Below are 25,590 nucleotides of genomic sequence, written 5' to 3' on the forward strand. Positions count from 1 at the left end.
TGACCTGACCCGACCCGACTCCTGCTCCCCCCGCTGGACCCAACCCCCGCTCCCCCCCTGCACCCCGCTGGACCTGACCCGACTCGACTCCCGCTCCCCCACCCCGGACCCCCGACTCGACTCCCCCCCGGACCCGACTTGACTCCCCCTCCGACCCGACTCCCGCTCGCCCCCGGACCCGACCTCCGCTCCCCCCCCCGGACCCGACCCCCACCCCGCCCCTGGACCCGACCCAACCCGACTCCCCCCCCCCCCCCGGACCCGACTCGGGGAGGGGAAGAATGAACAAAAGGGAAGGTCTGTGATAGGATGGAATGTGGGAGAGATTAGAGAGACAAAAGGAATGATTGGCCAAATAGAAATGGCAGGAGTTAGAAAAACATTAGTCAAGTTTGGGTGTAAATGGCAGAATAATGACCAGCTGCAACGAGAGACAAATTTAATGGAGACATTCGCCCATTTAAAATAAACGGGTTAATATCTGTGTTAAAATAACAGGCAGAGGAATATCATATGAATATGTTAAGGGGGAGAAATTCACTATCGTCCCGTTTGAGGCGTTAACAATTTCAAAGTTTAAAAAAATTTGTGTTTGCGTTCCAAGAAGGAAGTGGAGCAACCAAGCACTCTTCTTCCTTCCTGGAGCGTTATCGGCAGCAGGTGGGGTGGTGAGTGGAGCAGCACCGTGTTGAAAGGCTCCTTCCCTCCCTTAAAGGGAAGGGCCATCGTTGAAGGCTCGGCAAAATAAAAACAACTTATCTGGACCACGACAACAGAGTGCCGGGCTGAACGATCGCGGGCAGGAACTCGCAAAAAAGGCTGGAAGAAAACAGATACGTTTTTTTTTACTTACCTCGGCCATCTTGCCTTTAAGCATCGCCCCCGAAACAGCTAGCCGTCCGATCACGCCTCGTGCAGCTGTTGGTGTTTTTGCCCGGTGCTGTTGCAGGGGCTGGAAGGCAATTTCGGGGTCCAGGGCACTAACGGGGCGATGCGCACAGTGATGACATCACAATCTCCGGGCAAAGGAGATCGGGGCGCAGTGTCGTAATGCCGCCGCAAAACTCCCACCAAATAAGGCGGGAGTCGATGCCATCGCTGCGCCCGGTCGCAGAGCTATTTGCGCCCCGTTAGCGCCCCCTGGGGTTGCTAACGGGAGGCGCATAGGCACCCAATTTCACACCCTAAGGGCCAGACTTTCCATCGGGTTCGCCCAGCTACCACCCAGTTACCTCCCATTTAACCGCTGAGATTGAGTTTAACACTCATATTTGATTAAATATGGAAACTAACGCCCAATTATCGCCCATTTATCGCCGGCGTAACTTTCGGCATACAGTTAATGCCGAGATTTAGCTGAACCATCTGTCCATATTTTTTTTTAATTCGGACGCCATCACTCGTGCACCGCCCAGAAGACTGTTTATAATTGAAACTAACGCCCAAATACCGCCCAGATTATCGCCGAGCGCTACTTTCGGCATCTCGTCCGTATACCTTCCAAATGATCGCTCGCCCTAATAGTACACTCAAAAAAAGCTGCACTCATCTGACCTTAACCCAACGGTATGAACACAATTTTGTAATTCGGAAGACTTTTCATAAAAGGCTGTTTTAAGTTCATGGGAGCTTTGAAGTAATTTGTGAGTGCATTTAAGGTGGTTTTAAAATCTCCTGACAACCATCTAATCATATTGTGGTGAATCTTGATTTTTTATTGTATTTTTAGAAGACAATTTAATAATTTTGAATACATATAATTAGGTCATTAGTAATAGTAATGGGGCCTGTAATTTCCATTATTGATGACCATTCACATGCTGCAGATTAGAGATGAGAGAAGGTTTATTGAAGAGCATTATGTGCCTAATCAAAGAGGTGGCAGACTGCTGAGGAGAAGGAGACCTTACATCCAACTCATTTACAGGGATAAGCGATCATACCTGAACTTGTCCAATAACACGTGCGTTAGGAGGCTGTAATTCCAAAAGGAGGTCATCAGTGAGATATGCCAGCTAATTAAGGGAGGTCTGCAGCCTAACAGTACCATCAGGACCGCACTGCTCGTTGAGGTCAAGGTTACTGTGGAACTTTCCTTCTACGCATCGGGCACCTTTCAGGCCTCAGCTGGCGACATTTGCATTATCTCTCAGCATTGCTGCATTTGTCAGGTGACTGAAGTCCTTTACGCACACAGGATGGACTTTATAAGCTTCCCTATGACCAGGGAGGCACAGACTGAGAGGGCTTTGGGTTTCTCGAGAATAGCAAACTTCCCCAAGGTGCAAGGAGTAATAGACTGTACGCACATCACCCTGCGAGCACCTTTTCAGGATGCGGAGGTGTTTCAGAGCCAAAAGAGATTCTACTCCCTGAATGTACAACTCATTATCGATCACAAGCAAATAATCATGCCAGTAAATACAAATTTTCCAGGGAGCATCCATGATGCGCACATCTTGCGTGAGAGCACTGTCTTTGACCTTGTCTCTGACAAGATCACGGTTGGATGCTGTGGGATAAAGGATATGGTCTTGCCAGCTGACTCGTGACCCCCCCTGCATAAGACCCAGACAGAAGCTGAGAAGCACTGCAATGAAAGCTACATAGCCACACGCAATATCGTTGAAAAGGCAATTAGGGTGCTTAAGCAGTGCTTAAGCTGCCTGGACCACTCAGGAGGCGACTTACAATACCACCCTGAGCAGGTCACTCAGTTCATTGTGGTGTGCTGCATCTTGCATAACTTAGCTATCAGGAGGGGACTGCCGGTCCACCTCAGGAGAGAGGAGAGGCGGAAGGGGAGGACAAGGAGGTGGATGAGGACCTTGGGGAGGACAATCTGGCTGGCGTGAAACCATGTCCCCACCCCACCCGACTGCCAGAAAAGTCCCATGGCAGTTACGCAGCTGCAAGACTGTTGTGTCTGCAGCTCATAAATGAACACTTTGTGTGAACTTGCATTGGTGGTAGTTACACAGCTGCAAGACTGTTGTGCCCGCAGCTCATAAATGAACACTTTGCATTACGTTGGTGACAGTTACAGTTACAGTTGTGTTACGTTACATTTCAGCTTTGCCTTTCCTGGCCTGGTCTTGCCATTGTTTGCAAACATTGTATATGTTTAACGTTTCTACCATTGGTAGGGAGACACTGCACAACAATGTTAAGTTAAATAAAAAAATGTTAATGCATAGAAAAGTTTTAAACAATTTTCTTTTACAACAAACACCCATGTACCCATCACCCCCACCCCAACAGTGAATTTTAAAAAAATAACAAGAAATAACAATAACAATAAAAACAACAACAACAACAAACTTTCAAAAACAATTATAAATATAACACCCACCCACCCAGCAGTCAACAAATTTATTAATAACAACAAAACTAATAATCCCCACCCTCCCTACCTGCGGCCACGCCTCTTCTTTCCTTTACCCCCCCTACCTGAACCCCACCTCTTCCCCTTGTACAAACACCAAGCCGCCTTGTTGCAGGGCACCTCGAGCGCTGCTGCTGTGTGGGAGGTGACGGCAGATTCAAAGATGGGGCTGAAGATGGAGAGAACGTTTCGAAAGAAACATCCTCCAAGTCAGAAGCAAGAGCTTCCTCCTGAGTTGCATGCATCAGTGGCAATGGTGGTACGGCACCTTGGGATGCGGTGCCATATTCCGGGACCAATGACTGCCGTCTGGCTCCAGGGATTCGGCTATTCACTCCATTACCGCTACCATCCGCGACATCTTCTGCGAGACTATCGCGGTCAGAGCGGCAACGTGGCCAGTTAACCCGCCCATTGGCTGGAGGAGCTCTCGACCTATGTCGACGCTCGTCCTGAACAGTTCAACCATTTCCATCTGCCGATCTTCGAGCAATCCGACCTCGCTGAACCAACCTCAGCGGGGTTGGTGCACGCATTGAACCACTCGGGATGCCCTGCTGCAAGGACCTTGGCCCCGCTCCTTCCTCGGTGGATAAGGACGTGGCCGCGGGAACATAGGAAGACCCCGCTGCAGGCTCCTCCTCCACCTCTTCACTATCCTCAGTGGATAGGAGCACCTATGACAGAACAGGAGAGGCTCTTGCCTCCTCGCCTCTAGAGACAACTGGGGGAACCTGCAGAACCTAGGGAGCCTGGGGAGCCTATGAAGGCTGACGAGTCTGGGAAACGTGGGGCACCTGGAGAACCTGGAGAGTCTGTGAAGCCTGGTGACCTAGAAAACATAAATGAGGTTAGTAGAAGAGAAGGGAATGCCAGGGTCACATGAGAATGCTTATGGTATGCAGTCATATGGATGAGGAGCAACACTACTGCTATAAATATAAATATCAATGACAGACGTCACATATAATTAACATTATTATAGTACAAATCTGCATTGCATTACAATGATATTTCATGATCCCATCGTTAATTACATAACATTACATCAATCATATGTTGTACTGAAATGACATTAAATTACTTTAAATCAACAATGGTTTATACATTACTCATGTGGCACAATAACAGGTACAGCACCACCATGGATGGCTGATCAATTGTGGACCCCCACTAAGGCCAACGCCCGGTCCTCAAGGTCGGTCAAAGGGGTTATATCTGACAGTCCTCCTCCAGCACACCTCTGTTCCGCCTTATTCTTCGAAAGTTTCTTCTGCAAGGGTGACAAAAGCATGGCGTAAGATCATTGCCTAGGTACTATTACAGATATCACAGACATCGGATTATTATTAAGCAGCAAGAACATAGTTGGCACCGAGTTTTTGTCCAACAAATAAGATATAACATGGAAGGGATGGAGGAGGCCCTGGAGCTGGTAGCCAGGAACACTGGTGGCAGAAGGCTCCCAGTGGTCCCGGAGGCGCCGCCCTGCACCTCAAGGTGATGCACCCCCATTGTCAACCACACATGAGAGCCAGCAGCAACATCTTGCTTCTGGCTCGGAGCAGGTTCCCACCTCAGGACTGTCCTCTCCCGTATCCATCCAAGCAGCGGTTTGGCTGTCACCCGCCACGCCCCCCCCCCAAATGAAGCATCGCCTGAGGAGCTCCTTGGCCAAGCGGCTTGAAGTCAGGAGGGGAAGGGGAAGGGATAGAGGTGGGGTGGAGAAGCGAGGGGGGGGGGAAGGGTTGGTTTGTACAGAAATACTGATGATTTCAGACTAATGTTCAGTTTAAATGTTTTTTATTCAACAAAACCTTGTAGCATATTTGCTCAGATAGCTGCACCATTACACGCTGGTGATTCTTTAACATCAAAGGGTATAATCACACTTAACTTCAATCAACTTAAACTTTAACTGTCACCAAGGCGATGCCCACCTGCACACCCAGCAATGTGTCAGCCTTGTAAATAACACCAATGTTCTTTCAGGCAAAGCGATCATTGATGAGCTCCTGACATAAGGCTCTTGCAGCTATCATGCCACCATGGGCCCTTTCATGCAGTCTACAGGAGGGTGAGTGCATGGCTTCAGCATCAGCCTGATTGTCTGGGCTGATGTCAGCGTCCGCCTCCTCGTCCTCCTCTTCCTCTCTCTGGTGAGGTGGACTGTCAGACTCATCAGGCAATTCATATCCCCTTCTGATAGCCAAGTTGTGTAGCATAGAGTACACCATCACAAATTGAGCTACCTGCTCAAGGTGGTATTGGAGCTCACCTCCTGAGTGGTCCAGACATCTAAAGCGCTGCTTCAGCACTCCACGATGTTGCAAGTTACTCTGGGGCTCTCATTGTATTACCTCTCGGCCTCAGTGTGGGTGTCATGCAGGGGGGTCATCAGCCAGGTGGTGAGGTCATATCCTTTGTCACCAAGCAACCAGCATTGACCTTGTGGCTCATTTTTAAACAAGTCAGATACAATGCTCTCACGCAGGATGTGAGCATCATGGATGCTGCCCGGAAATTGAGCATTCACTGCCAGTATAATTTGCTGGGGGTCGACAACCAGTTGAACATTCAGGGAGTGGAATCCCTTGCAGTTCCTGAAAACCTCAGCATCCTGAAAAAGTGCCTGCATCGCGATGTGCGTACAGTCTATTGCTCCCTGCACCTTGGGGAAGTTTGCAATTCTGGGGAATCCCAGAGCCCTCTCACTCTGTGCCTCCCTGGTCATAGGGAAGCTGATCAAGTCCCATCTGTGTGCGTACAGGGCTTCAGTGACCTGTCTAATGCAGCGATGTGCGGCATGCTGAGAAGGTCCGCAAATGTCGCCAGCTGAGGCCTGAAAAGAACCCGAGGTGTAGAACGACAGTGCCGCGGTGACTTTGACCTCGATGGACAATGCAGTACCGATGGTGCTGGCAGGCTGCAGATCTGCCCTTATCAGCTGGCATATCTCAGTGATAACCTCTTTGTGGAAGCGCAGTCTCCAAAGGCAGGTAGTGTTGGGCAAGTCGAGGTAAGAATGCTTCTCCTTGTACTTGCGGGGAGTATAAGGTTTGGTCCTCTTCATCTGCCTGTCACTTCTTACTTTGGGCACATAATGCAGTGGAGCGTTCCTTCGGCGATGTCAAGTCTGCTGCTTGTACTTGGTCACCAAGAGCAGGTGAGAAAGGACAGGCCCCATTGCAGTAGTTCTCTGTTTTCCACCGATTGCTCACAAACAAGGAATGTCCCGACGTAGACACCTCTTCAATTCCAATCAGTCACAGTATGGTTAAGATGTTTTTACAGATGTTCACATCAACTCCAAAGACCTGCAGAGTACATCCGAACTCCCCCGAGGTTGAAGCACAGAAGCCCTTTATAGGATGCGACATGTGATGTAGAACATGGCGTCCATAACGCTGTGATCAGTTCCGGTTAGTTCCACTTTTTGTGGGCGTTTTTTGGGGCGAGCGATATTGTGGGCGATATGTGTGCGAGGTGGTGAAATTGACACTGGGTGACCTCATGGCCGCTAGTTTCGATAAATATGTTCTTTACGACCAAAAGAAGTGGGCGGGCGATAATATTGAATCCCGCCGTTAAGCACATGGGGAAAGTAACGCTCGGTGATAAGTTTCCGAAATATGCCCGCCAGTTTCCATTTTGTGCCAAAATGGGCGATATATGGGCGTTATACATAATTTCAGCAGTAAAATGGGTGTTAATGGGCGTTAAGCATGCAAAAAAAAGTGGAGGTTCTAACCCATGGTCGACAGGACTGTAGTGATACCTGCCCTCCTGTATGGCTCAGAGATGTGGACCATATACAGTAGACACCTCAAATCGCTGGAGAAATATCACCATCGATGTCTCCGCAAGATCCTGCAAATCCCCTGGGAGAAAAGACACACCGACGTTAGTGTCCTCGACCAGGCCAGCATCCCCAGCATTGAAGCACTGACCACACTCAACCAGCTCCGTTGGGCGGGCCACATTGTTCGCATGTCTGACACAAGACTCCCAAAGCAAGCGCTCTACGTGGAACTCCTACATGGCAAGCGAGCCCAAGGTGGGCAGAGCAAACATTTCAAGGACACTCTCAAAGACTCCTTGATAAAATGCAACATTCCCACCAACACCTGGGAATCCCTGGCCAAAGACCACCCTAAGTGGAGGAAGTGCATCCGTGAGGGCGCTGAGCATCTCGAAACTCATTGCCGAAAGCATGCAGAAACCAAGCGCAGGCAGCGGAAGGAGCGTGCGGCAAACCAGTCTCACCCACCCTTTCCTTCAACGACTTTCTGTCCTACCTGTGACAGAGACTGTAATTCCAGTATTGGACTGTTCAGTCACCTAAGAACTCATTTTTAGAGTGGAAGCAAGTCTTTCTCGATTTCAAGGGACTGTCTATGATGATGATGATGATTGGCCTCCTCGGTAAAGCGCTCGGTGTGCCTTTGTCCGCCCATCTTCTCTCCCACCTCACCCATTTCAGCCACCTCCTCCACCGTTACATTGCTCATTACTTTTACAGTAATTTCCATTTTATAACATTTTATAATACAGACACTAATGCAATACTTCAAACAAATAATCCACACCAGCTTCTCAATACAACTCCTCTCTCTCTCTCTCTCTCTCTCTCTCCTCTCTCTTCTGCGCATGTGTAGATGACCCCAGACCTCCCGAATCACGGGAAAAGCCCGTTGCTATGGACGCCGGCATTGTACAATGGATTAAATCGCTAACACCCATTTCACATCGCTATGGCTAACCCCCAAATAAAAAAATGGAAAGTAACGGGTTTTAAAATGGGTGATGTTCCGGCGATCGCGAAAAAAAATATTAGCACTAACGCCGGAAATATTGCTATTTTTGGGCAATCTGGACAACAATGCAAAGTCTCGCTCTAAGTGTTCATCTGCTGATATCACTGACAGTAATTTCTAGGCTAATCTCTCCAGTACCGGCTGGTAACCTTCTATTTTTAAACATAAAAAGTTCCTTCCAGTGCAGAATTTACCGGTGTACATTTCCCGTGCCAGATTCATACCCACTCGAGGCTCCAGTTCTGCAAGAATAGATCTGCAGCTGGGTGCATTGGCTGCTTTCAGTGGTATGGAGGGGACAGTCAAGTTCCCTGTACATGCATAGCTACACAAGATTTATCCTCATAGCAGTAGTTTTAAGAAAAAAATCAGAAAATGCTGGAAATACCACAGCAGGTCTGTCAGCATATCAAGGGAATATCGGTTATTGCTTTGGTTTGCACCCTTTGTCACAACTCTCATGAATTAATGGGGTATAATTGATTTAACATCGGCTCAAGAAAAATGATATCGATGTTTGGCAAGCTGTAAAGAAGGATTGCAGATGCGATCCTAAATTTGACACCTAGTTTTGCACTGTAAATTCCATCACTTCATCACCCGAAGGCTCATCCCAGCCAGAACAGCAACAGGGGAGGTACAGTTGGTTTCAGTGCATCTAAGTTTGGGAAGGGAAGGAAGAATCAGCTCGGGTTCCTACCCCTGATCACTATCCAGTGAGCATTGGATGAAGGCAAGACCGGGTTTGTCTGTGATGCCCAGAGAAGTTGAATGACCTACCACCCATCTCTGTAAAGGCCATAAATAATGGCCACTTGGACGAAGGAACTGGATAGCAATCAGCGATGGTAGAGCTGTACCACAGGAAGAGGTGTTGCCTTCAAGAGATAAAGCGAGGGGAAAAATTTGACGGAAATGAATTGACTGAGGGGGAAAAAATCATAATGGCGGTCTTGCAGGTTACCTGGGATCTCTTTAATCTCTTTAAAACTGTAAAGGTAAAGCTTAAAAGAAAAGACTCGCATTTATATAGTGCTTTTCATGACCACCGGATGTCTCAAAGCACTTTATAGTCAATGAAGTATTTTTTGAAGTGTAGTCACTGTTGTAATATGGAAAATGCAGCAGCCAATTTGCACACAGCAAGCTCCCACAAACAGCAATGTGATAATGACCAGATAATCTGTTTTTGTTATGTTGATTGAGGGATAAATATTGGTCCCAGGACACCAGGGATAACTCCCCTGCTATTCTTCGATATAGTGCCATGAGATCATTTATGTCCAACCGAGAGAGCAGATGGGACCTCGGTTTAACGTCTCATGCGAAAGACGGCATTTCCGACAGTGCAGCACTCCCTCAGCACTGCACTGGCATGTCTGCCTAGATTTATGTGCTCAAGTCCCTGGAATGGGAGTTGAACCCACAACCTTCTGGACTCAGAGGCAAGAGAGTACTACCCACTGAGCCACAGCTGACACTGCCTTTGAAAGGCAGATGTGCACAGGTTGCCGTTCTACTGCTTGAAACCTTGTAATGATGGCACTGCATAGCTTGTCAGAATTCAGATTGCACTTCCGATCAGCGACTTCAATTAGAGTTACAGCAATATGTTGTGCCTGTTTGAATAAGATAAGCTTAAATAGAAAATTGTAATTAAAAAAAAGACACAATGTTATATTCTAAACAAGGTGAATTTGTTCTGCCCCAGAAACAAATTAAAGTGCTACTGTTATATAACAGTATGGTTTCTACCAAACTGGCAGGAAAGCTGCTGACTGCAGGGATCAATCCCGGCACAGCTGTGCTTCCTTCCATATCAAACTGGAGTGAAATATTTTACTTCCAGCACCAAGCAGCTTGTGTCTCAACTGATCAAACCTCTCACATATGGGATGGCAGATTTGTGCATTATCCAACTCTGACTTGAACCACAATAAATATTAAACATTTGGCTCCACAAATTAGCCTGGGATTATTTAAAGGGGCCTTACCAGTCTTCTAATGACTTGTGAAGTGCTTTTCCAAATTAATTAATGTATGATTTGATTGGTGATGCATGCCATCCTTATGCCACCAATGAAATCCTCCCCAACAAATGTTTGAGTTGAACTCTGCAACTAAGAGGAATAAAAATTGTATGATTTTGTGCTCCAGAGTGTCTGTTGCATTTTTCAAGCACATTATTCCAAACTGTTCCAAGCATGTCATCTATAGCACAATAAGTAACATTTATATTTCCGGGTTTAAGACTTGGGGGGAGGGGGGTGGGGAATTTGGTGCAGCACTGACAACGATTCCCACCATATTGGGTGGGAGTTTAGCAGCGGCGCTATGGTGTTGCACCCTGATCTTCTGCGTCTGGAGATCGTGATGTCATCGCCGCGCGTATCGTCCCGTTAGCGCCCCGGACCCAAAATTCACTTTCGGCCCCTGCAGCAACGCCGGGCAAAATCACTGTATAAATGTATAATTTCATCCTCAAAACAAATCTCCTCCAGCCTGCTTAGTTTTCTGTTTGTGACAAAGAAGCTTTTATGAAATTAGAAATAGCCCCTGAAGGGGGAAGGTTGTTTGCTTTTGAGAATCAAATACAACTTTGCGCTACAAGACAACTGTTATTGAAAAAAGAAAGACTTAACAACAACAACTTGTATTTATATAGCGCCTTTAACATAGTAAAATGACCCAAGATGCTTCACAGGAGTGTTATAACACAAAACAAATAAATTTGACACCGAACCACATAAGAAGAAATTACGGCAGATGACCAAAAGCTTGGTGAAAGAAGTAGCTTTTAAGGAGCATCTTAAAGGAGGAAAGAGAGGTAGAGAGACGGAGAGGTTTAGGGAGAGAATTCCAGAGCTCAGAGCCCAGGCAGCGGAAGGCACGACCACCAATGGTTGAGCAGTTATAATCAGGGATGCACAAGAGGGCAAAATTAATTAACCAACAAAAGTGATTGGCTGGTGATTGGTGAGTAGTTTTTCTTTTTTCTCTTCTATGTCAGTCAGTAACTTTTAACATTGTTGTTGCCAATTTAAGTGTATATAAGGGTTAAGTCATGGCAGGAGAGCTCGGTCGGGTGTTATGCTCCTCCTGTACCATGTGGGAACTCAGGGACACTTCCGGTGTCCCTGACGATTACGTGTGCGGGAAGTGTATCCGCCTCCAGCTCCTGACAGACCGCGTTGCAGAGTTGGAGCTGAGGGTGGATTCACTCTGGAGCATCCACGATGCTGAGAATGACGTGAGTATCACGTGTAGCGAGTTGGTCGTACCACAGGGAAAGGGTCCACAGCCAGATAGGGAATGGAAGACCAACAGGAAGAGCAGTGCAAGGAAGGTAGTGCAGGAGTCCCCTGTGGTCATCCCCCTGCAAAACAGATACACTGCTTTGGGTACTGTTGAGGGGGATGACTCATCAGGGGAGGGCAGAAGCAGCCAAGTTCATGGCACCGTGGCTGGCTCTGCTGCACAGGAGGGCAGGAAAAAGAGTGGGAGAGCAATAGTGATTGGGGATTCAATGGTGAGGGGAATAGATAGGCGTTTCTGCGGCCGCAACCGAGACTCCAGGATGGTATGTTGCCTCCCTGGTGCAAGGGTCAAGGATGTCTCGGAGCGGGTGCAGGACATTCTAAAAAGGGAGGGAGAACAGCCAGTTGTCGTGGTGCACATTGGTACCAACGACATAGGTAAAAAGATGAGGTCCTACGAAATGAATTTAAGGAGCTAGGAGCTAAATTAAAAAGTAGGACCTCAAAAGTAGTAATCTCGGGATTGCTACCAGTGCCACGTGATAGTCAGAGTAGGAATCGCAGGATAGCGCAGATGAATACGTGGCTTGAGCAGTGGTGCAACAGGGAGGGATTCAAATTCCTGGGGCATTGGAACCGGTTCTGGGGGAGGTGGGACCAGTACAAACCGGACGGTCTGCACCTGGGCAGGACCGGAACCAATGTCCTAGGAGGAGTGTTTGCTAGTGCTGTTGGGGAGGATTTAAACTGATATGGCAGGGGGATGGGAACCAATGCAGGGAGACAGAGGGAAACAAAAAGGAGGCAAAAGCAAAAGACAGAAAGGAGATGAGGAAAAGTGGAGGGCAGAGAAACCCAAGGCAAAGAACAAAAAGGGCCACTGTACAGCAAAATTCTAAAAGGACATAGGGTGTTAAAAAAACAAGCCTGAAGGCTTTGTGTCTTAATGCAAGGAGTATCCGCAATAAAGTGGATGAATTAACTGTGCAAATAGATGTTAACAAATATGATGTGATTGGGATTACTGAGACGTGGCTCCAGGATGATCAGGGCTGGGAACTCAACATCCAGGGGTATTCAACATTCAGGAAAGATAGAATAAAAGGAAAAGGAGGTGGGGTAGCATTGCTGGTTAAGGAGCAAATTAAGGCAATAGTTCGGAAGGACATTAGCTTGGATGATGTGGAATCTATATGGGTAGAGCTGCAGAATACCAAAGGACAAAAAACGTTAGTGGGAGTTGTGTACAGACCTCCAAACAGTAGTAGTGATGTTGGGGAGGGCATCAAACATGAAATTAGGGGTGCGTGCAATAAAGGTGCAGCAGTTATGATGGGTGACTTTAATATGCACATAGATTGGGTTAACCAAACTGGAAGCAATACGGTAGAGGAGGATTTCCTGGAGTGCATAAGGGATGGTTTTTTAGACCAATATGTCGAGGAACCAACTAGGGGGGAGGCCATCTTAGACTGGGTGTTGTGTAATGAGAGAGGATTAATTAGCAATCTCGTTGTGCGAGGCCCCTTGGGGAAGAGTGACCATAATATGGTGGAATTCTGCATTAGGATGGAGAACGAAACAGTTAATTCAGAGACCATGGTCCAGAACTTAAAGAAGGGTAACTTTGAAGGTATGAGGCGTCAATTGGCTAGGATAGATTGGTGAATGATACTGAAGGGGTTGACTGTGGATGGGCAATGGCAGACATTTAGAGACCGCATGGATAAACTACAACAATTGTACATTCCTGTCTGTCGTAAAAATAAAAAAGGGAAGGTGGCTCAACCGTGGCTATCAAGGGAAATCAGGGATAGCATTAAAGCCAAGGAAGTGGCATACAAATTGGCCAGAAATAGCAGAGAACCCGGGGACTGGGAGAAATTTAGAACTCAGCAGAGGAGGACAAAGGGTTTGATTAGGGCAGGGAAAATGGAGTACGAGAAGAAGCTTGCAGGGAACATTAAGACGGATTGCAAAAGTTTCTATAGATATGTAAAGAGAAAAAGGTTAGTAAAGACAAACGTAGGTCCCCTGCAGTCAGAATCAGGGGAAGTCATAACGGGGAACAAAGAAATGGCGGACCAATTGAACAAGTACTTTGGTTCGGTATTCACTGAGGAGGACACAAACAACCTTCCGGATATAAAAGGGGTCGGAGGGTCTAGTAAGGAGGAGGAACTGAGGGAAATCCTTATTAGTCGGGAAATTGTGTTGGGGAAATTGATGGGATTGAAGACGGATAAATCCCCAGGGCCTGATGGACTGCATCCCAGAGTACTTAAGGAGGTGGCCGTGGAAATAGTGGATGCATTGACAGTCATTTTCCAACATTCCATTGACTCTGGATCAGTTCCTATGGAGTGGAGGGTAGCCAATGTAACCCCACTTTTTAAAAAAGGAGGGAGAGAGAAAACAGGGAATTACAGACCGGTCAGCCTGACATCGGTAGTGGGTAAAATGATGGAATCAATTATTAAGGATGTCATCGCAGTGCATTTGGAAAGAGGTAATATGATAGGTCCAAGTCAGCATGGATTTGTGAAAGGGAAATCATGCTTGACAAATCTTCTGGAATTTTTTGAGGATGTTTCCAGTAGAGTGGACAAGGTGGAACCAGTTGATGTGGTATATTTGGACTTTCAGAAGGCTTTCGACAAGGTCCCACACAAGAGATTAATGTGCAAAGTTAAAGCACATGGGATTGGGGGTAGTGTGCTGACATGGATTGAGAACTGGTTGTCAGACAGGAAGCAAAGAGTAGGAGTAAATGGGTACTTTTCAGAATGGCAGGCAGTGACTAGTGGGGTACCGCAAGGTTCTGTGCTGGGGCCCCAGCTGTTTACACTGTACATTAATGATTTAGACGAGGGGATTAAATGTAGTATCTCCAAATTTGCGGATGACACTAAGTTGGGTGGCAGTGTGAGCTGCAAGGAGGATTCTATGAGGCTGCAGAGCGACTTGGATAGGTTAGGTGAGTGGGCAAATGCATGGCAGATGATGTATAATGTGGATAAATGTGAGGTTATCCACTTTGGTGGTAAAAACAGAGAGAGAGACTATTATCTGAATGGTGACAGATTAGGAAAAGGGCAGGTGCAAAGAGACCTGGGTGTCATGGTACATCAGTCATTGAAGGTTGGCATGCAGGTACAGCAGGCGGTTAAGAAAGCAAATGGCATGTTGGCCTTCATAGCGAGGGGATTTGAGTACAGGGGCAGGGAGGTGTTGCTACAATTGTACAGGGCCTTGGTGAGGCCACACCTGGAGTATTGTGTACAGTTTTGGTCTCCTAACCTGAGGAAGGACATTCTTGCTATTGAGGGAGTGCAGCGAAGGTTCACCAGACTGATTCCTGGGATGGCGGAACTGACCTATCAAGAAAGACTGGATCAACTGGGCTTGTATTCACTGGAGTTCAGAAGAATGAGAGGTGACCTCATAGAAACGTTTAAAATTCTGACGGGGTTAGACAGGTTAGATGCAGGAAGAATGTTCCCAATGTTGGGGAAGTCCAGAACCAGGGGACACAGTCTAAGGATAAGGGGGAAGCCATTTAGGACCGAGATGAGGAGGAATTTCTTCACCCAGAGAGTGGTGAACCTGTGGAATTCTCTACCACAGAAAGTTGTTGAGGCCAATTCACTAAATATATTCAAAAAGGAGTTAGATGAAGTCCTTACTACTAGGGGAATCAAGGGGTATGGTGAGAAAGCAGGAATGGGGTACTGAAGTTGCATGTTCAGCCATGAACTCATTGAATGGCGGTGCAGGCTAGAAGGGCCGAATGGCCTACTCCTGCACCTATTTTCTATGTTTCTATGTTTCTATGTTAATCTTTACCCTCAAAACCGTAGCATGCTTAAACTGAAAGTTTAAGGGAAGCAAAAATCTATAGCGTACAAAAACGAGCACGGTGATTGTGATGTGCGATTAACTCATGCCCAATTGCTTCTGATGCAAGCACACACAATCTTCATGCTGCCTGCTAATTTAAATAATTGCAGCATTGAGGCAGTGGTAGACATGCTGTTGAGTGGCTCAGTGCCTCAGCAGAGGACCCAGGTTCGTGCAAGGCTAACACTGTCATGTATGTAACCATCATGCACTGGTAATCTTCATGTAACTGTAACCTTCATGCAACTCCTGAACACTGTACTTATATCCTAGAAATGCACACCCTGACCACAGGGGGTGAACTTGTGGGAGACACTCCTCACCTGGGTTTCCAGGTACAAAAGGGGAGGTCCCACCCAGGGTCAGGACTCCTTGGTCCTGAGAATAAAGGTTAAGGTCACGTAGTGACTGTGTCTACAGTACATGCCTCATGTGAGTTTGTAGTACGGTGCAGGGACACCACATTTAGCGACTAGAAATAGGAATCACCGAACCACGAGGATGGCCACCGGTGGCACAGAGGAACGTTACTGTGTGGGTGAGGACTGGGACGACTTCGTGGAAAGACTCCAGCAGAGCTTTGTCACAAAGGACTGGCTGGGAGCGACAGCGGCTGACAAGCGGAGTGCGCATCTACTGACCAGCTATGGACCACAGAAGTATGCGTGGATGAAAGACCTGCTCGCACCCCAAAAGCCAGCGGACAAGCCCTTTGAAGAGCTCAGCCAGCTGATCAGTGAGCATGTCAAGCCGGCGAGTAGCGTACGCATGGCCCGGCACCGGTTCTACACACACCGGCATCGGGAGGGACAATGCATCTCGGATTTCGTTGTGGACCTGTGGCACTTGGCCAGTCTCTGTAAGTTCACAGACGCCTGCAGGGGGGAGATGTTAAGGGACTTTTTCATTAAGGGCATTAATCATGCCGGGATTTTCAGGAAGCTCATAGAAGCCAAGGACTTGACTTTAGAAGGGGCGGCGTTGATAGCTCAGACCTTCATGGCAGGGGAAGAGGAGACCACGCTAATTTACATGGGCAGCCCTGGTCCCAACGTGGCGATGGACCAGGGAGTTAACATTGTGAATACGGCCAGGGACCCCCGCAGGCAGGCAAGGGCATTTCGAAACCGCCCAGGCAGCAACAGACACTAGGGTGGGCCCGCAACAGGGGCAATGGAAAGGGGATCGGCAATTCAAGCCATCACGAGGGACAATGCATCCCGCGATGGGACCATTAACACCCACCATCAGAGTGCTTAGAAACAACCAAATGGGCAATCAGAGAGGAATGTCTGGTAACAGTCCCTTTGTTAACAACAATCTCAGCTCATGCTGGAGATGCGGGGGTAGGCATACTGCAAAAAGCTGCAGGTGCCAGCAATATACCTGTAGGATTTGTAACGTCAGTGGCCACTTAGCCAGGATGTGCAAAAAGGCTGTGGCGAGGCTAATCTGCGAGACAGAGGAGCCAGACGAGGGTTCTGCAATGCAGGATGATGCCTGGGGAAAAGCCATGGATGCTGAAGTTCAGCGGGTTCACGTGGCTGACATCCACAGCTCATACACTAAAACACCACCCATAATGATGAAAGTTTTATTGAATGGCATCCCGGTGCGCATGGAGCTGGATACGGGAGCTAGCCAATCAATTATGAGTGCCCAACAATTTGAGAGACTATGGCCACACAGAGCTAGCAGGCCCAAACTAGAACGCATTGACACGAAGGTAAGGATGTACACCAAAGAGATCATCCCAGTGCTGGGTAGTGCAAACTTGGTGGTAACACATAATGGATCACAGAACCGGCTGCCACTCTGGATCGTCACGGGGAATGGCCCTGCGCTCTTGGGGAAGAGTTGGCTAGCCGAGATGAATTGGAAATGGGGGGATGTGCACGCCATTTCATCTGTGGAGTGAAGTTCATGCTCACAGGTCCTACAAAAATTCGTGTCACTGTTTCAACCCGGTGTCGGAATGTTCAAGGGCACTAAAGTAGTGATACGCATCACTCCGAATGTCAGACCAGTGCACCACAAAGCCAGAGCGGTGCCGTATGTGATGCATGAGAAAATTGAAGGTGAACTGGACAGGCTGCTCAGAGAGGGCATAATTTCAGGTGTTGAATTCAGCGACTGGGCAAGTCCCATCGTTCCTGTCCTCAAAGCAGATGGCTCGGTCAGGATTTGTGGTGACTACAAAGCCACCATCAACCGTGCGTCGCTGCAAGAACCAATACCCGCTCCTGAGAGCGGAGGACCTCTTTGCCACGCTGGCAGGTGGCAAGCTGTTCACGAAGCTGGACCTCACTCCGGCCTACATGACTCAGGAACTGGCTGAAGAATCCAAGCTTCTGACCACCATCACAACGCACAAGGGATTATTTATCTACAACAGGTGTCCGTTTGGCATTCGTTCGGCGGCAGCTATCTTTCAGTGGAACATGGAAAGCTTGCTCAACTCCATTCCTGGAACAATCGTATTCCAAGACGACATCCTTATAATAGGTCGAGACACCGAGGAACACCTCCACAACCTGGAGGAGGTGCTACGCCGACTGGACCAGGTAGGCTTGCGGCTGAAAAAGGCCAAGTGCGTGTTTTTGGCCCCAGAGGTCGAGCTTTTGGGCAGGAGGGTTGCCGCAGACGGGATCTGGCCCACTGAATCAAAAATGGAGGCGATCCGCCGGGCGCCCAGGCCCGGCAACACGTCGGAGTTGCGATCATTTCTGGGACTTTTGAACTATTTCGGGAACTTTCTGTGAACTTAGGCACTTTGTTGGAGCCGTTACACATGCTCCTGCGTAAAGGTAGTGAATGGCTTAGGGGGGACTGTCAAGAACGGGCTTTCAATAAGGCGAGGAACCTGCTGTGTTCTAACAAACTGTTGACTTTGTACGACCCCTGTAAAAAATTGGTTTTAATGTGCGATGCCTCGTCCTACGGGGTTGGGCGTGTGTTGCAGCAGGGTAATGACGACGGCCGACTCCAACCGGTGGCTTTTGCCTCCAGGTCACTCTCCCAGGCAGAGTGTGGATACGGCATGGTCGAAAAGGAAGCATTTGCTTGTGTTTACGGTGTGAAAAAGATGCACCAGTACCTTTTCGGTAGACGGTTCGAGCTAGACACGGACCACAAGCCGTTAACATCCCTGTTGTCCAACAGCAAGGCTGTCAATGCCAATGCGTCAGCTTGCATACAGCGATGGGCTCTCACGCTGGCTGCATATGACTACACCATACAGCACCGGCCAGGCACCGAAAATTGCGCTAACGCGCTCAGCAGGCTCCCACTGGCCACCACCGAGGGGGCAGCGGAGCAAAGCGCTGAGATGGTCATGGCTGTTGAGGCTTTCGATACCGCAGGCTCCCCCATCACAGCCCACCAGATCAAACTCTGGACCAACAGGGACCCCTCTCCTATCCATGATAAAGAAATGTGTTCTGACTGGGGATTGGGCGCCCGCACACAGGGCATACCCCGAGGAGGTCAGACCGTTTCAGAGACGGATGGATGAGCTCTCCATTCAAGCCGACTGCCTGCTATGGGGCAGCCGGGTTGTTATGTCCAGAAAGGCAGGGAAATGTTCATCAGGGAACTCCACAGTGAGCACCCTGGCATCGTGTTAATGAAGGCCATTGCCCGGTCACATGTATGCTGGCCAGGGATTGACTCAGACCTGGAGCACTGGGTTCGCAGGTGCACGACATGTGCCCAGCTGGGCAATGCCCCCAGGGAGGCCCCACGCAGCCTGTGGCCCTAGCCCACCAGGCCATGGTCACGTATTCACGTAGACTACATGGGCCCGTTCATGGGAAAAATGTTCCTGATTGTTGTCGATGCATACTCAAAATGGATCGAGTGCATCATATTAAACTCGTGCATGACATCCATCACTGTGGAGAGTCTGCGTACGGTTTTCACGACCCACGGCTTGCCGGACATTCTGGTCAGCGACAATGGCCCATGTTTCACCAGCCATGAATTCCAGGAGTTTATGTCGGGCAATGGTATCAAACACGTCTGCACCGTTCAAGCCGGCTTCCAATGGCCAGGTGGAACGTGCGGTCCAAGTCATAAAACAGGGCATGCTACGCATCCAAGGACCCTCCCTTCAGCACTGCCTATCACGCCTCCTGCTGGCCTACAGGTCCCGCCCGAACTCGCTCACTGGAGTCCCGCCAGCGGAACTCCTCATGAAACGCACACTTAAAACGCGGCTGTCCCTCATTCACCCAGCCCTGGCAGACATTGTCGAGGGCAAGCGCCAGTCCCAAACCGAGTTTCACGATCGAAACTCAAGGGGGAGGTGCATAGAAATGGATGCCCGGTTTTTGTTCTTAACCATGCTTTGGGACCCAAGTGGCTTGAGGGCACAGTAATTGGCAAAGAAGGGAATAGGGTCATAGTGGTCAGACTAAACAATGGGCAGATATGCCGCAAACACTTGGACCAAGTAAAGAAAAGGTTCAGCACAGACATGGAGGAACCTGAAGAAGAGCATGAGATGTCACTTACACCACTGCCAGTGGACGAGCAACGAGGACAATCCACAGCATGCACAGTCCCTGCGGCCAGCCCGGACAGGCCGGAATCACCTCAAGTGACAGAGACGCGTGCCAAGGCTCAGCCACCAGAGCCACAATTGCGGCGCTCCACGAGAGAGCGTCGACCACCTGAAAGACTTAACCTTTGACACAAAAACACGTAAGTGGGGAGGTGATGTCATGTATGTAACCATCATGCAATGGTAATCTTCATGTAACTGTAACCGTCATGCAACTCCTGTACACTGTACTTATACCCCAGAAATGCACATCCTGACCACAGGGGGTGAACTTGTGGGAGACACTCCTCACCTGGGTTTCCAGGTATAAAAGGGGAGGTCCCACCGAGGGTCAGGACTCCTTGGTCCTGGGAATAAAGGTTAAGGTCACGTAGTGACTGTGTCTACAGTACATGCCTCGTGTGAGTTTGTAGTACGGTGCAGGGACACCACAAACACCACCAGCCTGCATCTCTTAAAGGGGAGGTGCATTCTGGCTGGAGCAGCTGGAGGAGAGAGTCTAACCTTCAAGAACACTGAATAATGGTGCAACAGGGGAGAGAGCATGCTCCAAGGTTCTCAAACGCTGCACTGGAGGCCTTGGTGCAGGAGGTGGACAGAAGGAAAGAAGTCCACTATCCACAGGGGGCCAGGAGGCCCACCCATACAAAGTCTGCAAAGGTAGAGGGAGCAGCTAGCCGTGACAGTCTGTCATGTATGTACATTCTGTTTGTAGCCACCAGATGGCGTCATTGTTAGAGGCAAATGGTGCTGCTCAGGTATAAAAGGCAAACCATTTTGAGAGTCAGGCACTTTGGGCCTAAATAAAGCAGAGCCAAGGTTGTACCTTGCTTAGTTAAACAGTAATCAGTTTGAACCTTTTTTGCATTATAACATTTGGCGACGAGAATACAAGAACTTTTGTTTGCAAAATGAGCACGATTGGATTTTTAGAGCGATTCGTGGAGGGAGAAGATTGGGCAGACCTTGTGAACCATTTGAACCATTACTTCGTGGCCAACAAAATGAAGGGGGTTGACGATGCAGATCGCCGTGGGCCATATTCCTCATGGTGTGCGGTTCACAGATCTATGGTCTGATAAAGAATCTACTCATGCCTAGTGATCCAACAGAGAAAATGTACGAGGAGTTGTGTATATTGGTACGGGAGCACCTCAAGCCAGACGACGGCATCATCATCTTGAGATACAGGTTTTATACATACGTTCGATCAGAGGGTAAGAGTGCGGTGGAATTCGTTGCCGACCTGAGATGTCTAGCGGGACCGTGCAAGTTCGGGACGGTGTTAGCAGACATGCTGCAGGACTTCTTTGTTATCGGTATCAACCACGAGGTGATCCTGCGCAAACTTCTGGCGGTGGAGGAGTTGGATTTAATAAGGGCCATCCAGATCGCTCAATCATGTATGACTATGGACAGGAGTCTAAAACAATAGCAGTGAAGAACCGAACCTCAGCAAGTATTGTAAATGCGATTGATTTGGTGTTCGACAGAGCAGCACATGGTAGGGGATATCCGGCTGCGTTCGGGAAAACTGTGGCTGCCCAAAGTCCGCCAGCGGGAATGTATCCGACTTCTCTGTATTGGCATTGTGGGGGAAATCATCGGCACCAGCAGTGCCGATTTAAGCAATATAGTTGCAAAAGCTGTCTGAGAATGGGGCATCTCCAGCGCAAGTGTCCGCAGATGAGCAAGCGAGCTGCGACACACCACATGGAGGATGAGAGTCAGACTAATGCGGATCCGGATATGCAATCCGAGATGCCAGAGGAGGAAGTGTATGGACTGTACTCCTTCATAACCAAGAGTAAACCAATTTTGATTAATGTGAAGATTAACGGGATACCGGTATCGATGGAACTGAACAGAGGGCATTTAATAAGCTGTGGGATACTAAAACTGTGAGGACCAGGCTGAGCCCTGTTAACGCCAAGCTGCGCACGTACACCAAAGAACTGATAAAGGTAATTGGCAGTGCACAAATTAATGTGTCATATAACGGTGCAGTTCATGAGTTACCACTGTGGATTGTTCCAGGCAATGGCCAAACGCTGCCCGACAGGAGCTGGTTGGAGAAAATCAGATGCGACTGAAATGACATAAAGGCGTTGTCATTGGAGGAAGATACATGTACCCAAGTATTGAGCAAGTTCCCCTCGCTGTTCGAACCGGGTATCGGCAACTTCACGGGAGCCAAGGTGCAGATCTACATGGACTCAGATGCAAAACCTATCCATCATAAAGCTTGGGCAGTGCCGTATATGATGAGGGAGAAGGTCAAAAGTGAACTGGACAGACTCCAGGGTGAAGGGATCATATCACTGGTTGAATTTAATGAATGGGCCAGCCCCATTGTTCCTGTGCTGAAAAGTGATGGCAGTGTCAGAATCTGTGGAGACTACAAGGCTATGATCAACAGGGTTTCGAAATAAGATCAGTACCCATTACCGAAGGCTGATGATTTGTTTACGACGCTAGCCGGAGTGAAGTCGTTCACAAAACTGGACTTGACATTGGCCTATATGACGCAAGAGTTGGCCGAGACGTCAAAGAGACTTACGTGCATTAACACGCTCATGTTTCAAGTTGACATCCTGATTACCGGTCATGACTCCAAGGACTATCTGAACAATCTGGAAGAGGTTCTACTGCGTTTGGATAGAGTGGGACTCAGACTGAAACACTCGAAGTGCATCATCATGGTAACGGAGGTCAAATTCCTCAGGAGGAAAATCGCCGCTGATGGCATCAGACCTACTGATGTGAAAACCAAGGCCATCAAGAATGCACCCAAGCCACTGAATGTGATGGAACTGCGTTCGTTTCTGGGTCTACTCAACTACTTTGGTAACTTCCTACCTAAATTGAGCACCTTACTAGAACCACTGCACAAGCTATTGAGAAAAGGCAACAACTAGGTGTGGGGCACATCGCAAAACAGAGCTTTCAAGAAAGCCACCAATCTGCTTTGCTCGAACAAGCTGCTGGTACATTATGACTAATGTAAACGTTTAGTTTTGGCCTGTGACGCATCGTCATATGGAATTGGCTGCATACTCCACCAAGCCAATGAGCCGGGGAAACTTCAACCTGTCGCGTATGCATCCAAAAGTTTGTCTAAAGCAGAAAGAACCTACAGCATGCTAGAAAAAGAAGCTTTAGCGTGTGTGTACAGTGTTAAAAAGATGCATCAATACCTGTTTCGAATTAGAGACTGATCACAAGCCACTTATTTCATTATTTTCCGAGAGCACAGGTACCAATACCAACGCTTCATCCCGCATCCAAAGGTGGGTGCTGACATTATCTGCCTATGATTATGTCATTCGCCACAGACCTGGCATAGAGGATTGTGCCGATGCTTTGAGCCGGTTGCCGTTGCCCACACTGGAGGTGGAAACGCCACAACCGACGGATCTAATGTTAATCATGGATGCTTTTGAGAGTGAAGGAACCCCTGTCACAGCTCAACAAGTTAAGACCTGGACAAGTCAGGACTAGATTTTATCGGTGGTAAAGGGTTGCATCCTCAAAGGGAATTGGTCTGCCATACCAAAGCAAATGTGCAAGGAGGCCAAACCATACACTCGTTGCAAGGTCTATTCAAGCAGATTGCATATTGTGGGCAATCGTGTTGTAATGCCTAAGAAAGGGAGAGAGAAGTTCATGCGTGAATTACACAGCACACATCCTGGTATAGTGATAATGAAGGCCATCGCCAGGTCCCATGTATGGTGGCCAGGAAGTGATTCTGAGCTGGAAGCAAGCGTGCATCAGCGCAACAGCTGCATGCAGCTCAGCAAAGCACCAGTGTAATCGCCGCTGAGTCTGTGGTCGTGGCCATCCAAACCATGGTCCGGGATCCATGTAGATTTTGCAGGTCCCTTCCTGGGCAAGATGTTTTTAGTGGTGGTGGACGCTTATTCGAAGTGGATAGAATGCATAATCATATCATCCAGCACGTCCACGGCAACCATAGAGAATCTCAATGTCATGTTTGCGACACATGGTCTGCCTGACATAGTGGTGAGTGACAATGGGTCGTGCTTCACCAGTCAGGAGTTTCAGGAGTTTGTAAAACTTAATGGCATAAAACATGTATGGTCAGCACCGTTCAAGTCTGCGTCCAACGGGCAAGTTGAATGTGCAGTACAAATTATCAAACAAAGCATGAGGAGAGTAACCCAGGGTCACTGCAGACCTGCTTGTCTTGCATACTGCTGAGTTACAGGACAAGACCCCACACACTCACAGGGGTCTCGCCTGCTGAAATCAGGCCCCGAGAACCTGGATCTAGTGCCGCAAAAAGTTCAATAACCTCATACGAGTGGTCAAGGTGAGTAAATTCATCTTCAAATGCCATATCCCACCAACTGCACCACTAGCCACACACACTGCTCAATGCACCACACTTCCATCACTCAACTATCAATGATTTCTATCAAACAGATCTCATACCTCACATTAATAGCTTCACCTCACCCTCACATTTACCACTGCGGGAAGCCTCATACCTACATCTCACAGCTTGCACACACTGTCAGCTATTCAACCACGACAGGCACATCACCCAAGCACATTGCAGCACACTCATTGGCACACTTTCCTCTCTTGAAGGACAAGTTGGCACATTACGAACAGCTGCAGGAGCTAACTGGCGGGGGTCAGGCCCAGCGGCATGACCTTACCCCTGTTATGTTTGTACTGTACCTATGAATGATTCCATGAGGCAATGTGTTGTACTCAAACTGTAGTGACCTTGGTCCTTTATTCCTAACTCCAGAGTGAGGCAGCCACATGGTGGCTCCCCTTTTATACAGCCCCTGCCACCAGGGCAGGAAACCCCGATCTCCACCAGTTGAACCCTCTAGTGATGCCAGTATGTATATACACAGTGTAAACCTTATTGATAGAACATTAGGTAAACAAGTCTCCATCTTATGCAACTAGACAGTGACTACACAGAGAGTATATCTATAGTCTGCATATATAACATCACTCTCCCCCAAGTCCTTTGTGCCAATTATCTTTGCATATGTGCTTTACCTTAGCTCTCCCCAGACTTAGGTGCCAATAACCCTTGCACCTTGGCTGTGCTTTGGCTTGGCTCTCTCTCTGTTAAACCCCCAAGTCCTTTTGCCACAACATTGGGTAGTGGTTACCAGTTTGGATGGTTCAATGATGCAGTGGAGGTTCCAGTGGATTCTGGGTGTGATCCATGTGTGTGTCCATGGCTACATACATCCATTCCCCCGCCCCCCCGCCCCCACAGCGAGATCATGCAGCTGGCCCGTTAAATTAACATACAGAATCAGACACAGTGCAACTACAAAGAAAGGAAGAAAAAAAACATTTTTTTTTTACAGTTTGTATCTTGACACCTTGGTTCAGTGAGTTACATTCGTTAAGTTTTACGGTCATGTGCCAGAATTGGGTAGATTGCATAATTAGTTCAATCATGGTCAGTACTGAGGTAGCAGTACAGGCATGCGAGGATGCTGGTTCCAGAGCAACCGGACGGGGTCCTAGTCATCTAATGGCGGCACTGCGCCCCCTGCTAGCGGGGTGGGCTTGGTTCGCTCACCTAGCCAGGACTCAGGGCCTTTGCCGTTGCCTAGTGGTGGGCAGAGCCACAGATGTGAGTGGCCTCCCTGTCCTCCTTTGAGG

The sequence above is a fragment of the Pristiophorus japonicus genome, chromosome 13 (assembly GCF_044704955.1).
Source record: "Pristiophorus japonicus isolate sPriJap1 chromosome 13, sPriJap1.hap1, whole genome shotgun sequence".
NCBI lineage: Eukaryota > Metazoa > Chordata > Chondrichthyes > Pristiophoridae > Pristiophorus > Pristiophorus japonicus.